General features: G+C 37.3%; 1 protein-coding gene across 2 annotated transcripts in view; it reads left to right on the plus strand.

Moving 5' to 3' along the window:
- Positions 1 to 2,957: 2,957 nt before the first annotated feature.
- FAM184B (family with sequence similarity 184 member B) overlaps positions 2,958 to 12,143 on the plus strand; it is a 141,732-nt gene continuing 132,546 nt past the window's right edge. For both annotated transcript variants that reach the window (XM_073237797.1, XM_073237798.1), the window contains exon 1: positions 2,958 to 3,086. The gene's annotated coding sequence lies outside the window, so the exon portion shown is untranslated. The remainder of the gene's footprint in view (positions 3,087 to 12,143) is intronic.

Here is a 12,143-nt window from a genome sequence, read left to right on the forward strand (position 1 = left end):
CTGACACCAACCACCAGATGTTTCTTGTGTGTCAGCTTGATGTTATCAAAAGGAAAATCTCTGTGGTCCATCTTTGCAAATTTTGGAAGTTTTGGAAATCAGACGGATAAAATGGAAAGGATCAGGGAACCACAATGGCCTGACACTTGATAGCTGCACAGCTCCTGTTAGCTCTGAGAGCTGTGACCAGCCTTTCTCAATGAGATGTGGGAAAGGAATGCCTAATTTAAAAACAATTTAATGTAGCAAGCACACAGCACCAGAGTTGTTGCTTCTAAACATCATGGAGTTCATTTAAAATATTGGAGATAGTTTTAGGGTTGGATCATAAAACAACGAGTTGATGAGTTTAGGCAGTTTCTTTAAGAAGACATAGATGGCCCTAGCATGATATGAAAATTGCTGGAATCACTTGCAAAGTAATACTCTAACCTGGGGTAAGACATAATTAATAATCAACTAGGAGACAGGATAGGATCCTGGTCAGCCAGACATGATTAAAACTGAGTTCCCAGTACACACACAAACTGATAGGGTGTGGTATCAAATTAGATGTCAATAGAAACCAAATGAGAAACAGTGTTGCAGTTTGTAATTAAGGAGCTGTCCATATTTTCTTGGGGGAACATTCTGTTTGGGTTAACTGCTAAACCCATGTTTAATGCTGCCTTTCCATCCATAATGTCAACTGTGGGAATTGACACTCCAATAAGTCAACTTGTTTTACAATGTATTGATCAGACAATGGCCCAATAGGGGCAACTTCCTTTCAAAGGTACTGAAACAAGTGGAACAGTCTAAGAGTATGGCCATCTTTTCTCAAAATAAGTCCATAGATCGGCTTTAAGATTTGCACCCTGAGCTGCCAGAATGATTTGATTGAGTGGCAGACCTCTGGTGACACTAGTTGGCCAACTTGTACCTGGAGAAACTATGTTCCTGTATTAATTGAAAGCATTAACATTGACCATCCCAGTGCATTCCATGGGAACTTACACAAAGCGGATTATATGGTAGTGTCCGTGGCCATCTGCCTGATATTAATGTAAACTTTCCCAGTGCTTGAAAGCTTTGGTCCAGATCCCAGTTTCCTTCTTTAAAACCAGCTTTTTTATGTTGGCTATCACTTTCTACTTGTTTCTTTAAATGTGTTGAGTTGCCATATTTGGCAAATAAAAACACAGGGATGCCCAAATAAATTTGAACTTCAGATAAACAATGAAATGTGGGATATACGTATACCAGAAAAATATTATCTGAAATTCAGATTTAACTGGCACACTGTATTTTATCTACCAGTCCTATAAATGTTTTAGAATTGATTAGTCTGGGACTGTAGTCATGTAGTTGTCCCCAAGCAGTAGTCTGGTTCTTCCCGTTATGTGGTGGTGTCTTACCTCCAAATGCTTGACGGGGAGAGAGGGACACTAACACACAGTTGAGCCAAGGTTCGAACTGTTGAGAAGTGGAGGAGGAAGCTCGATGGCAGATAAGAGAATTTATGAGAGACACACTGTATTTTACTAAAATCATAAAACCATTGAAACTTTTCCAGATGTAAAAATTTGAATAGTGTCTTAATAATAGGTAGTTTGGGTTTGTTGATGTTTTTTGTTTGTGTTTTAAGTAGTCATTTTCTCACACTCTTACAGTGAAGGAAAAGATCGTATTACTTTTTTTTTTTAAATACTTGACAAGGTAGCACAGTTCAGGGAACCATTCTTCATCACAGAAAAGGTGCACAGATTTGGAACACCTATCTTTTCCTTCCACTACGCCCAAAAGATTCAAGGATTTGAAGCACAAGGTGCCCTGGATGGTTGGGGTGAGGAGCAAAGTTGAAAACAAGGGGAATATTTGAAAGTTTTTTATCTTTCTTTTGTAGCCAGTTGGTGATCTCTCTTTCTAGCCAAAGACTGGAGACTTATTCTCTGGAGAAACTGTACCAAACAAGTTAGAACTGGGACCTGGAGGAGAGTTGCCACACTAAAAATAGGATTGAGAGAATGTCAGTATTCTGCACACTTAGCCTTTAGTCCCCTTTCTCCACCAGGCTACAAAATCTGGCAGCTGAGCTTATTCCTAGCCCTGCCCACCCCACCCATAAAGATATTACAGTGAAACCCAAAGTTCACAAGCCCTGCCCATTCGTACATGACTTTCAGTCTCTTGAAGTAATGAAACACTGATAGCCAAAGATTACTAGGCATTTGAGGATACCTGCAGCAATAAAAGATGAAGACGAAAAAAACAAATGAAAGAACCTGGAAAAAAAATGGAAATAATATGGGGAACAGAAAACTCTCCACAGAAGCTGTATTCTCAGAAACAGGAGAATATGCTGCATCCATGAAATAAAAACAGGATGCTATAAAAAAATGAACAATCAGAAAATAAGAGTATTGAAAATGGAGCCAAAATTAACCTTTCAGTAGATACGTTGAAAGTTGAAGAAATACAGGAGGTGGAACAAAAAGGCAGAAATAGAAAATAGGAAAGAACAAAAAAGAAAACTAGAAGATCAGGGTGGGATGCAACATCACAATATGAGCTCCGAAATGAGAACAGAGAAAGGAGGTGACGAAAGAAAACAAAATGTAAGAACATTTCCCAAAAATAGGACATGAGTCTCCTAAATTAAAAGGGTCTGCTTGAGTGCCTGGCACAATGAATTTTAAAAAATGAGGTATTTCAGGATGCCTGGGTTAAGAAGATCCTAAAAGTTTCCAAAGGGGAGAAACAAGGGTTACATGAAAAGATGTTTTGAGAATGGCATTTAAACTTCTTGGTTAACAGCACTGGATTCTAGAAGACTGAAAGCAAAGCCTTCAAATATAAGAGGAAAAATTATTTCTAATTTCGAATTCTGTACATAAGAATCCACTCAAGCATGGGGCTAATGTAAAGTTTAGACTTAAGTAGTCTCAAAATTGTATCTTACCATGTACCCTTTCCTAGGAGGCTACTGGAGGATGTGCTTCATCAAAACAGCAGAGTAAATCTAAGTAAGAAGGCATGGGATCCTGAAAACATAAGATCTTACCAACAAATGCGATGAAGGAAAGTCCCAGGATGACTACTGTCAAGTAAGTAGGCTGGGGGTTTCAGGAAGCAGGTCCCTATGAAACTTGGAACAAAGTGTTGGGAGTACATGGAAAGTGTAGAAAGGAGACAGGTGTTGGATCATTAGGGAAAGAGAAAAGGAAAAGTACAAGGAAAATTAGGTTAATAGTAAAATGAGGCAATTGGAAGTACACCAAATACACATTTTTGGATGAGTGTTACTGTCATGAAAATAAATCTGAATTTTTATTCAAAATATAATTGTTGTGCTGTGGATTTCAGATTGAGACCTACATAAAAACAGTATTTTAGAAGTTTGACTTCGTACTACTACAGTGACACTGTCTGACTACAGTGAAATTGTAGTGTCAACAATTAGATCACTCCTTCAGTCATGCTCCACAATTGCACTAGATGCTCTCACCTTTAGTAAGATGTGCACTGCAGGAGATGTTTTCAGGAAAAAATATTCAGTGACTTGTTTTGTATTGTCCCTTGCATGGGCAAATCTCAAAATTTTTTTATTTACAGAAATAGTCTATAACGGTAATTTCAACATGATTTTTCTTTAAATTTTAGCCTCTGTTGACTCAAAAGCATAAGGAATTATTACTTTAAAAATAATACTCTAAGATTTTATATTTTTCATCTTTCATTCTGTTTTTGCTATCAAGGTATAAATATATCCAGTGACAACTCCATAATATTTTCCCAATCAATGCTTTAGGTTTTTTCCTGTGAGTTATGACTGAGGTTATTTTTCTGTAATCTGTTTATACTAATATATAAACTTAAAATAAAGTTTGTTTTAATTGTAAGTGATTATATGTGATGATGTGTTTGTCATCAAATCTGTTATATAAACTATGCCAGGATGGTGCCAGGATGGTTTGTCCATCTGCCTTTTTTTTTTAAGTGAGGGAGATCATAACTACAGTAAAATATATGAAGTGCACAAATCATAAGTGTACTTTATTTTTCACATATGTGTACTTACATCAAGGTATATATGCTCAGAAGTGCAAAAGAAGTTTCTGATTACCTAGCACCCTCTTGAGTCTTTACCTCCCCCAAGAAATAACCTCTCTACTAAAGATCAATTGTTTGTTCTCAGCTTCATGTAAATGGATCATACATTATATATTGTTTCATTCTTGTATTCTTTCATCAATATAGTATCTGCAGTTCATCATTCAGTTATTTGCATATATCTGTGGTTCTTTTTTATTGCTATAGACTATTCCATTGTGTAAGCATACCATTATTCATTTATCCATCACCTTTATCCTGTTGATGGCATTTGAGTCCTTTGCAATTTTTGGCTGTTACAAATAAAGTTGCAATGAACATTTTGTAGCTGTGTTCTTTATGGAATGTGTACTCATTCCTCTTGGGTATATAGATAATAGTATTGCTTTTATGTTTGTGTTTATTTTTGTGTTCACATATATGTTTATGTTAGGTATATGCTTAGTTTTAGTAAAACTGCCAAATATTTTCCAAAGTGGTTGTATCATTTTACACTTGCACCAGCAATGTATGAAAGTTTCAGTCACTCCACTTTACAAACAAGTTTGTTATTGTCAGTCTCTAATTTTACACATTCTGGTGTTGTGTAATGGTATCACATTGTGATTTTAATTTGTATTTCCATGATTAGCAATGTTGGACACTTTTTAGTATACTCATTGGCCATTCATATGCCTCTTTTGAAACTTTTTGTTCAAGTCTTGTTGCCCACCTATAAATGACATCTTTTATTGATATGTAGGAGGTCTGTATATACTTTATATGCAAGTTATCAGATACTACATATGTATTGTGAATATTTTCTGCTAGTCTATGCCTTTTAACTTACTTCATGGTATATTTTAATATGTAGAAGTTTTTAATTTTGATGAAATAGTTTTTTCCCTATTATTGTTAGTGCTCTAACAGATCTTTGCCATCCTGAATGTTACCAAGATATCCTATGGTTATATTTTAGAAGACTTACGGTTTTAGCTTTCACATTTAAGTCATGATCATCTCAAATTGGTTCTCTGTATGATATGACATAGAAGAGAAATTATCTTTCATTAAAATATTCTTACTGAAACTGACATTTTGGAATTTGATTACTGAGAAAAGAATATTTTAGCTATCTCCTTACTCTCTACGACTTTCTCCTTTTCTTCATGCTCTTCATATTCTTTTTTTATTCAGATAATAGGTGATTTGTCATAGATATGGATTATATATCATTGAAGTTTGTCCTTTTCATGAAATTTGAGATAGGAAAGTTGACATTCTATTTTTAAGTTATCCTCAACAGATTGAAGAATTCAGACTTTTTCTTGAATTAATTATCTAAATGTCATAAAATAAAAATCTGATAAAGTTTTTTTTTTTTTTTTTTTTTTTTTTTTTTGAGAGGGCATCTCTCATATTTATTGATCAAATGGTTGTTAACAACAATAAAATTCAGTATAGGGGGGTCAATGCTCAATGTACAATCATTAATCCATCTCAAGCCTAATTCTCGTCAGTCTCCAATCTTCTGAAGCATAACGAACAAGTTCTTACATGGTGAACGAATTCTTACAGAGTGAATAAATTCTTACATGGTGAACAGTACAAGGGCATTCATCACAGAAACTTTCGGTTTTGATCATGCAATATGACCTATAAACCATCAGGTCAAATATGAATATTCATTTGATTTTTGTACTTGATTTATATGTTGATCCCACATTTCTCCTATTATTATTATTATTTTTATTTTTAATAAAATGCTGAAGTGGTAGGTAGATGCAAGATAAAGGTAGAAAACATAGTTTAGTGCTGTAAGAAGGCAAATGTAGATGATCAGATGATCAGGTGTGTGCCTATGGACTAAGTATTAATCCAGGCTAGACAAGGGCAGCAAGACATCCACGGATGCAGAAGATTTCTCTCAAAGCAGGGGGGGTGAGGTTCTGAGCCTCACCTCTGTTGATCCCCAAATTCTCACCTGATGGCCCCCCTGCGACTGTGCCTGTCTTAGGTTGTTCCTCCCTTGAGGAATCTTACCCGTCTCTGGCTAACCAGTCATCTTCCGGGGCCATACAGGGAAATGTAAAGTTGGTAAGTGAGAGAGAAGCCATATTGTTTGCAAAGGTTAGCTTTTTACTTCTTTGCAGATTTATGCCCTGTGGCTTCTATGCCCAGCACTTGTCTCGAGGTATCTTTACCACCTGGAGGAATTATGATACTCGGTAAATTCGATATGAGGCACGAATTTTATTTAAGGTTTGTAATTAGGAAGGAAGAAGAAAAGCTATAGATGTAGCATATGAAGGAAACTTGGGAGGATTGATTATTTCTTTGACATATCTTCTTGTATAGTACCTTAAGTATGTATAGGTTTTAAACTACTAACTAATTTGCACACACATATTAACATAATAGGAATACGGTGACATAAACAAAGCAAATCTATAATTACCAGCCATCTCCAGTGAAGCCAAGAAAACCATTTAGGCACCCTAGGCATTTGTGAAAAGTTATCTATGATATGATGGATATTGTCCAACTGTACTTGAACCATCAGACAAATTAAAGCAGCCCATTTCTGGGATCTGTTCACATCCCATATGTTCTTTTAACCATAGATAGTCTATAGTCATGAGATTTTGGGGTGCTACAACTTGCACCCCTCCCAACTCCTGGTTGAGTTCCAACTGTACAGATCCAGTCAAATTCGTTGTCTCACTGTATGCACATGCCAGCCTAGACATCTCCCTCCTCCTTCTTATGGCAAGTCCAGGAGACGGTGGGCTGGATGCAGCCACAACCGCAGCATCGTCCGGATCCCTGTGGAGGCTTTTTGATGATCATCCCCCGGCACGAGTCCTCCAGAGAGTGCTGATGCCGGAAGCTCCTCCTCATATCGTATCTTATTTCATTTTCTGGGTATCCAAGCTAGGCCTTGATCTTCTGGGTAGAAACAAACAGACCCTTTGCCCACACTTTGACATGCCCTCTATACCACTGTGCAGAACTCATTGGAGGTCAGCACACAGTAACTGCTTTTTTTTTTTTTTTTTTAATTAAGAGAAAGGAATATTATCAGAAAAGAGTACCTCCATAGCTGATCATCTGACACCCTTTAAGTGATCAACATTAAGGATATTTAAAGCATGCGTTGATCTTTGATTTACCAATAGTTTTATCCTGTTAACGAGTAATCCCCTTTTCTTTCTTTCTTTCTTTCTTTTTTTTTTTTTTTTTTAATTTTTAATCTACCCTTACATGAAGAATACTATGTTTACTATGCTCTCCCCTATATCAGGTCCCCCCTAACAACCCCATTACGGTTACTGTCCATCAGCTTAGCAAAATGTGGTAGAGTCACTACTTGTCCTCTCTGTGTTGTGCAGCCCACCCTCCCCTTTCTCCCTCCCCCCCATGCATGCTAATCTTAATACCCCCCTTCTTCTTCCCCCCCCTTATCCCTCCCTGCCCACCCATCCTCCCCAGTTCCTTTCCCTTTGGTACCTGTTAGTCCATTTTTGGGTTCTGTAATTCTGCTGCTGTTTTGTTCCTTCAGTTTTTCCTTTGTTCCTATACTCCTCAGATGAGTGACATCATTTGGTATTTCTCTTTCTCCGCTTGGCTTATTTCACTGAGCATAATACTCTCCAGCTCCATCCATGTTGCTGCAAATGGTTGGATTTTTCCACTTCTTATGGCTGAGTAGTATTCCATTGTGTATATGTACCACATCTTCTTTATCCATTCATCTACAGATGGACATTTAGGTTGCTTCCAATTCTTGGCTATTGTAAATAGTGCTGCGATAAACATAGGAGTGCATCTGTCTTTCTCAAACTTGATTGCTGCGTTCTTAGGGTAAATTCCTAGGAGTGGAATTCCTGGGTCAAATGGTAGGTCTGTTTTGAGCATTTTGATGCACCTCCATACTGCTTTCCACAATGGTTGAACTAATTTACATTCCCACCAGCAGTGTAGGAGGGTTCCCCTTTCTCCACAGCCTCGCCAACATTTGTTGTTGTTTGTCTTTTGGATGGCAGCTATCCTTACTGGTGTGAGGTGATACCTCATTGTAGTTTTAATTTGCATTTCTCTGATAATTAGCGATGTGGAGCATCTTTTCATGTGTCTCTTGGCCATCTGTATTTCTTTTTTGGAGAACTGTCTGTTCAGTTCCTCTGCCCATTTTTTAATTGGGTTATTTGTTTTTTGTTTGTTGAGGCGTGTGAGCTCTTTATATATTCTGGACGTCAAGCCTTTATCGGATCTGTCATTTTCAAATATATTCTCCCATACTGTAGGGTTCCTTTTTGTTCTATTGATGGTGTCTTTCGCTGTACAGAAGCTTTTCAGCTTAATGTAGTCCCACTTGCTCATTTTTGCTGTTGTTTTCCTTGCCCGGGGAGATACGTTCAAGAAGAGATCACTCATGTTTATGTCTAAGAGGTTTTTGCCTATGTTTTTTTCCAAGAGTTTAATGGTTTCGTGACTTACATTCAGGTCTTTGATCCATTTTGAGTTTACCTTTGTATATGGGGTTAGACAGTGGTCCAGTTTCATTCTCCTACATGTAGCTGTCCAGTTTTGCCAGCACCGTCTGTTGAAGAGACTGTCATTTTGCCATTGTATGTCCATGGCTCCTTTATCAAATATTAATTGACCATATATGTTTGGGTTAATTTCTGGGGTCTCTAATCTGTTCCACTGGTCTGTGGCTCTGTTCTTGTGCCAGTACCAAATTGTCTTGATTACTATGGCTTTGTAGTAGAGCTTGAAGTTGGGGAGTGAGATCCCCCCTACTTTATTCTTCTTTTTCAGGATTGCTTTGGCTATTCGGGGTCTTTGGTGTTTCCATATGAATTTTTGAATTATTTGTTCCAATTCATTGAAGAATGTTGCTGGTAATTTGAGAGGGATTGCATCAAATTTGTATATTGCTTTCGGCAGGATGGCCATTTTGACGATATTAATTCTTCCTAGCCATGAGCATGGGATGAGTTTCCATTTATTAGTGTCCCCTTTAATTTCTCTTAAGAGTGACTTGTAGTTTTCAGAGTATAAGTCTTTCACTTCCTTGGTTAGGTTTATTCCTAGGTATTTTATTCTTTTTGATGCAATGGTGAATGGAATTGTTTTCCTGATTTCTCTTTCTATTGATTCGTTGTTAGTGTATAGGAAAGCTACAGATTTCTGTGTGTTGATTTTGTATCCTGCAACTTTGCTGTATTCCGATATCAGTTCTAGTAGTTTTGGAGTGGAGTCTTTAGGGTTTTTTATGTACAGTATCATATCATCTGCAAATAGTGACAGTTTAACTTCTTCTTTACCAATCTGGATTCCTTGTATTTCTTTGTTTTGTCTGATTGCCGTGGCTAGGACCTCCAGTACTATGTTAAATAACAGTGGGGAGAGTGGGCATCCCTGTCTGGTTCCCGATCTCAGTGGAAATGCTTTCAGCTTCTCGCTGTTCAGTATAATGCTGGCTGTGGGTTTATCATAGATGGCCTTTATTATGTTGAGGTACTTGCCCTCTATTCCCATTTTGCTGAGAGTTTTTATCATGAATGGATGTTGAATTTTGTCAAATGCTTTTTCAGCATCTATGGAGATGATCATGTGGTTTTTGTCTTTCTTTTTGTTGATGTGGTGGATGATGTTGATGGATTTTCGAATGTTGTACCATCCTTGCATCCCTGGGATGAACCCCACTTGGTCATGGTGTATGATCCTTTTGATATACTGTTGAATTCTGTTTGCTAATATTTTATTGAGTATTTTTGCATCTACATTCATCAGGGATAATGGTCTGTAATTTTCTTTTTTGGTGGGGTCTTTTCCTGGTTTTGGTATTAGGGTGATGTTGGCGTCATAGAATGAGTTTGGGAGTATTCCCTCTTCTTCTATTTTGTGGAACACTTTAAGGAGAATGGGTATTATGTCTTCTCTGTGTGTCTGATAAAATTCCGAGGTAAATCCGTCCGGCCCCGGGGTTTTGTTCTTGGGTAGTTTTTTGATTACTGTTTCAATTTCTTTGCTTGTAATTGGTTTGTTTAACTTTTGTGTTTCTTCCTTGGTCAGTCTTGGGAGGTTGTATTTTTCTAGGAAGTTGTCCATTTCTTCTAGGTTTTCCAGCTTGTTGGCATATAGGTTTTCATAGTAGTCTTTAATAATTCTTTGTATTTCTGTGGAGTCTGTCGTGATTTTTCCATTCTCATTTCTGATTATGTTGATTTGTGTTGACTCTCTTTTTCTCTTAATAAGTTGGGCTAGAGGCTTATCTATTTTGTTTATTTTCTCAAAGAACCAGCTCTTGGTTTCGTTGATTTTTGCTATTGTTTTATTCTTCTCAATTTTGTTTATTTCTTCTCTGATCTTTATTATGTCCCTCCTTCTGCTGACTTTAGGCCTCATTTGTTCTTCTTTTTCCAGTTTTAATAATTGTGATGTTAGACTATTCATTTGGGATTGTTCTTCCTTCTTCAAGTGTGCCTGGATTGCTATATACTTTCCTCTTAAGACTGCTTTCGCTGCATCCCACAGAAGTTGGGGCTTAGTGTTGTTGTTGTCATTTGTTTCTATATATTCCTTGATCTCTATTTTGATTTGTTCATTGATCCATTGATTATTTAGTAGCATGTTGTTAAGCCTCCATGTGTTTGTGAGCCTTTTTGTTTTCTTTGTAGAATTTATTTCTACTTTCATACCTTTGTGGTCTGAAAAATTAGTTGGTAGAATTTCAATATTGTGGAATTTACTGAGGCTCTTTTTGTGAGCTAGTATGTGGTCTATTCTGGAGAATGTTCCATGTGCACTTGAGAAGAATGTATATCCTGTTGCTTTTGGATGTAAAGTTCTATAGATGTCTATTAGGTCCATCTGTTCTAGTGTGTTGTTCAGTGCCTGTGTGTCTTTGCTTATTTTCTGCCCGGTGGATCTATCCTTTGGGGTGAGTGGTGTGTTGAAGTCTCCTACAATGAATGCATTGCAGTCTATTTCCCTCTTTAGTTCTGTTAGTATTTGCTTCACATATGCTGGTGCTCCTGTATTGGGTGCATATATATTTAGAATGGTTATATCCTCTTGTTGGACTAAGCCCTTTATCATTATGTAGTGGCCTTCTTTATCTCTTGTTACTTTCTTTGTTTTGAAGTCTATTTTGTCTGATATTAGTACTGCAACCCCTGCTTTCTTCTCACTGTTGTTTGCCTGAAATATGTTTTTCCATCCCTTGACTTTTAGTCTATGCTTATCTTTGGGTTTAAGGTGAGTTTCTTGTAAGCAGCATATAGATGGGTCTTGCTTTTTTATCCATTCTATTACTCTATGTCTTTTGATTGGTGCATTAAGTCCATTTACATTTAGGGTGACTATTGAAAGATATGTACTTATTGCCATTGCAGGCTTTAGATTCGTGGTTACCAAAGGTTCAAGGTTAGCTTCTTTAGTATCTTACTGCCTAACTTAGCTCGCTTATTGAGCTGTTATATACACTGTCTGGAGAGTCTTTTCTTCTCTCCCTTCTTATTCCTCCTCCTCCATTCTTCATATGTTGTGTGTTTTGTTCTGTGCTCTTTTTAGGGGTGCTCCCATCTAGAGAAGTCCCTGTAGGATGCCCTGTAGAGGTGGTTTGTGGGAAGCAAATTCCCTCAGCTTTTGCTTGTCTGGGAATTGTTTGATCCCACCATCATATTTAAATGATAGTCGTGCTGGATACAGTATCCTTGGTTCAAGGCCCTTCTGTTTCATTGCATTAAGTATATCATGCCATTCTCTTCTGGCCTGTAGGGTTTCTGTTGAGAAGTCTGATGTTAGCCTGATTGGTTTTCCTTTATAGGTGACCTTTTTCTCTCTAGCTGCCTTTAAAACTCTTTCCTTGTCCTTGATCCTTGCCATTTTAATTATTATGTGTCTTGGTGTTGTCCTCCTTGGATCCTTTCTGTTGGGGGTTCTGTATAATTCCATGGTCTGTTCGATTATTTCCTCCCCCAGTTTGGGGAAGTTTTCAGCAATTATTTCTTCAAAGACACTTTCTATCCCTTTTCCTCTTTCTTCCTCTTCTGGTATCC

The sequence above is a fragment of the Manis javanica genome, chromosome 5 (genome assembly GCF_040802235.1).
Source record: "Manis javanica isolate MJ-LG chromosome 5, MJ_LKY, whole genome shotgun sequence".
Classification (NCBI taxonomy): domain Eukaryota; kingdom Metazoa; phylum Chordata; class Mammalia; order Pholidota; family Manidae; genus Manis; species Manis javanica.